This window comes from Hydra viridissima, unplaced genomic scaffold, assembly GCF_058129835.1.
Source record: "Hydra viridissima isolate aposymbiotic clone 2 unplaced genomic scaffold, HvirCarnegie_v1 scaffold_15, whole genome shotgun sequence".
NCBI classification, from domain to species: domain Eukaryota; kingdom Metazoa; phylum Cnidaria; class Hydrozoa; order Anthoathecata; family Hydridae; genus Hydra; species Hydra viridissima.
Genome location: NW_028324314.1, coordinates 1,865,094 through 1,869,973, shown reverse-complemented (window position 1 = coordinate 1,869,973; position 4,880 = coordinate 1,865,094). Strand labels below are relative to the sequence as shown.

Genomic DNA, 4,880 nt, shown 5'->3' with positions numbered 1-4,880 from the left:
TGTCAATGTTATGTTTGGATTAAATGATCCACTTTGGAGTTTCTAGTATTAAACAAAATTGGGATAGTATGAGGAGTATTGACTGAGCAATGTTCTGAATTGGTATTGTTTTACTTAAGAATGGACTTGTAAAACGAGTTCAATTATTTATTTTAAATATTAATATACAATATAGTTAAACACAAAGAAGAGATTGTAGATCACAGCTAGTACATGAAGTGCTCGAGTCTGTTGTGAAGTGAAGAGAAGTGAATATGTGCAGTGCAAAGATACTCCCATAACCATGATATTTATACCTATTCCCAGGGGGAAAATAATTGTTTATATAATATTAACCAATCCAAACACGATACGTTTTACGATTTGATTAGCGCAACAATTGGTTCATTACAACATTTTTAAAACTCAGAGTCCAGATAGAATCATGGAGAGTATCTGTGAAAAACGCGAGTAGTAGAAGAGCGCTAGTAGAATATTCAAACAAAATCAAAAGAATTAAGATAAAATTAATTCAAAAAGATCAATGACAAAATAAGCTTGAATTATAAACATGTTTTTTCTAAATTACAATATATTTGTGTTATATTATGTTATGCCTTGTACATTACTTTTTGTCTATGACGTTTTTATTTTAAAAGAATCTATAAATCATATTATGTCCCATGTAAACATTACCCAAAGCTCCAACATCAATTTTTTATAGTAAACAACATTTCAACCTAAAGCACTGCATTTGACAAGTGGATGTGTTTTAGAGAAGAATTGAATCTGTTGATGACACAGCAAACTTCAAGAAGAGCTTTTGATAATGATAAGATCTTCTAAAATATTATTAGGGAAGAAATGGAAGTTTTCATTCGACCTAGAACAATGCTTAAAGAAATTGGCTCCTAATTTGGTTCCACTGGGTCAGGACCGACCAGTTGGAGTAATAAAAAATATTTTTTAGACTTCTTTTTTCACAAGGCTTAACAAATACAAAAACAACTTATTTCAAAAGAATGACATTTTACTGGATTTAGCGTCAATTTATTGAAAATCATCATGAAATTAAGCTTATGGTCTTTGAGTAAATTAAGATAATTTGGTTGGTCATCAAACTTAAAAAGAATTAGCGTGAGTTATGTAGCGACAAAATATTTAAACCAAGTTAGAAATGCAAGCAGCAAAACTTTTAAAAAAGTTTTAGGTTTTAACATACTATATCTAGAGTTCCAGGCCTTAACAGTACAAAACCTAACTTTTCAGTAGAGCCATTTCAACTTGTATTCTTACGGCCTAATTAGAAATATTTCCAGCCACTTATACTGTTAACCACACTACAAAAAAATTTGTTGAATATTTAAAATAGGTTCGTACTGTTAGCACTAGTAGAAAGATGGTGGTTCATACTACTAAAATCAACTTAAATTAAAAGCTTTTGAGATTTGTAATGTTAAGGCCTAGAACTCTAGATACAAAAAATCTTTTAAATTACGCTAAATTTAACTTTGGTGCCTTGCAGCACCAAAGCTTACTTTTAGCGTGACGGTTCTGTTATTTAATCTCTTTTCTTCTTTGCTTAAGGTGTTTATCAGGTAAAAAAAATATTTTTTGATTGCCAACATAATCATATACCAAAATTAGTTTAAAAAAAAATACTTCTTCATATAAATAAAAATGCTCAAAAAAATAATTTTCTTTTTGTGCTGATTCAGCATAAAATGCAAAAAAATCAATGAAAAGGAGAACAACATTTTCTCAGTCTTTTTATGGCATTATAAGCTAAAACTTACAACACAGATAGATAATAATGTAATAAATAAAAGCTTACTAGAAAAACTAAAAATAAAAATTACTTTTAAAATGGTAGCACTTTCAATTTTAAAGGATATTATTGATACAAAATCCTAAGGTAAAATATCAATATATTCAAATGGAAACAAGTTTAAGATTAGTTCTAGTAAGGTATTGTAGTTCTATCTATAAAGAAACAACCCTGAAAATTTGAACTCAATTGCATATCTGGTTAAAAAGATATGAATGATTTGCTGTTCGCAGTCAGACAAAAAAATACAATTGAGAAATCAAGCTTCAAAGTTTATAGACATTAAAAATTTCCTGACACATAAGAGTTTTCTCCCTCTTTCTCTTTCTCCTTATCAATGTAACTCTTTCTGATACATCTCCTTTTTCTTCTAGCCATTTTTTACTTAGGAGTTGAATTTTTAATTGTGTTCTTTACTCTCGATATGTCCTTCTTCCACGAGCCTTGGATCATAAAACTTCCAGGCAAGAGCTGCAAATAATTGAAAACTCTTGTGAAACCTCTTAAACCATCATTATAATTTATTACGGTTGAAGCAACACCCAGATCTAGTACCTTTTTAGTAACAAAAATATTTTTTGGACACTTTTTCCAGATTATCTAATTGAAAGCTTCATTTGGATTTTGTATTGTGCCATCCAGGCATCTTGATAACAAATCACCTGACCGTAGTGCCAAGAATGTGTATTTAAGAATATTTTAAAAAGAAAGAGGCAGACTAGTTGATGGCTTAAAATTTTTGTCATTCTTCCAATACTTGCACCAGCTTTCCTTTGTACGTCAACAAAATTGATGTTTTCTTCACTGTTGCTTGTATTCGAGCACAATGCCACAATACAGCCAAAACAGATTTTTAATGTTGCACAAGGCTTTATTACGATCTCCACTCCATGCTGCTAAGGTATTTTGCCTAATGCTCATGCCATAAAAGTTTTGCATTTTATTAATGATTTTGTCTGTCAACCTTCCTTTCCCTGATATAATCTTTCCGTCATTTAACTTTTTACCCTTTAAGTCACATCCAATATGATGTAGCTGAGTGCCTATGCAAATTTAAAATAGATGCAAATACTTTGATTGTCTCATGACCTTGTCCAATTTCTCTAAAGGCCATAACAGTTCTCACATTAATTTCTTGAATTTTTACTCCTCTGGTATCTCTATCAGGCATACTAAACCCTCATGATGAATTAAAGAAGTATGTCCATTCACAAAATGCACATTTAATACAAAATTTTTTTGAAAATCCCTTTGCTTTTTCATCAAGATATTCAAGAGCAATTTCTTTAGAATTACATTCACCACAGGATCCAATGCTACAAATTAAATCTTTAAATACTGAGAAATGAAAAAAAAAGAAAAAGTCGTCGTGTTTAGTTAAAGGTTGATCAGCTTTATCTATGGAAATGTTTCACTTTGTTGAACTAGCACATGGAAATATACATAATCCATCATTGTTTGTATCTTTTTCAGGCTGTTGCAAAAAAACTTTCTTAGTATATCATTTACCTTGAAATATTCGGTTAACTTTTCTTTTTTTAAAATTTTTATTCTTTGCCATAATAACTTTTTTTTTTAACGATTTTAAACTACCTTCTCTCTGCATAACAAATAACATCAAAACATACTACCGTGGTGTGACCTAACAAAGTCCTAATTTAAAAAATGACAAATTTCGTATACATAAAATAATTATTTAGAGAAAAAAAAATTAGTTATTTTATCTAACTAGATATCTAGTTAAAACAACAAAGTTATTTTCCGCAAATGTTTCTTTTATTTATACAAAACTTGTCATATTATTAGTTAGGACTTTCTTAAAGCATGGAACTTTGTTAGGTCACACTACGGTACTTAGCTTTACAACTCTGGTTCAAAAGTTTAGTTAATTATACAGACCAAAGAAAATAAATAATTATTTAAATCTAGTTTTTAGGTTAATACATCTATAAAAACAATTGGTTGCTATGCGCATCACTAAGTAAATTTTTTTTACTCATAAACTAAGACAATTTTTTTACATTTTTTTATTTTTTAAACTCATATCATGTTATATATTCTTGAAAAGCCAATTAAATTTCACACAAAGTTGGCTAATAAAACAAAAAACACATTTTTTTACAAAAATCGCTATTTTTTTACCTGATAACCACCTTAATGCTCTTTTCTTAAAAACTAAATAAAATCTTTTAATTCATCGCAATGAAAATATTTTGAAAATTGTAACTGCTTACCTGCCATCGTTTTACCTACAGCTACTTTAACAATATTAGCTCATGCTTTCATAGATAATGTATGCTGTTTTGTAAACTATTCAATTCCAAAGATAGCCACTCCTTTTAAAGGTAAACAAAGCTTGTGTAAATTGATCTTTTTTTATTTTAATAAATGCAGAATATTTATTGAAGTTTATTGCGTATCGCATAATTTATGTCTAAATATTTCAAAACTATTTTGCAGTCCTCAACAAAACAATCTGGTAAATACATTACTGCTCTTCCAAAAATTTCAGAATAATGAATAATTTTTTTTTTTTAATTTGCGCACTACTATACCCACCCGTTTTCTAATTTGTCTTATCTACCCTTCCTTCCAAAAACGCAACAATAGTTGAAAAAGATGACGACTCCCATCTGTACATGACGGCTTTGACTTTATTTAAAACCATATAGGTGTATACACTTTTAATATGTATGTTACAAGTGTTATCAAGTGTTTGTCTGGACATTCTTTTGAAATATACAATCGAAGAATCCGATTGGCGGTTGTTAACCTGCGAGAATGGCACATTGGTCCTGGTTTGCGGTTCCCCAAATCGCTACTGCATTGGCCACTATTGATTGCTTGACATATTTCAAGTAAGTATTTCTGATCTGTGCTCAGTTTGTTTGGATCAATGTTTGGCAAAACATTACCTTCAATAGATTGAAAGGTTACTACTGGCATGTCGCATTCTTTTAACTGTTTTCCAATTGGACCAGAAAAAGAATTTGGTCCATGTGTAACGTCATCTAGATGTATCATGAGATGCCTGAGCGGTAATTCATTCATGTGTAGTAAACATACAAACCAG

At 29.8% G+C, this 4,880-nt stretch overlaps 1 pseudogene; it reads right to left on the bottom strand.

Annotated features, from left to right (window-relative positions):
* Positions 1–2,784: 2,784 nt before the first annotated feature.
* Positions 2,785–3,368, bottom strand: LOC149878110 (uncharacterized; annotated as a pseudogene).
* Positions 3,369–4,880: the final 1,512 nt, after the last annotated feature.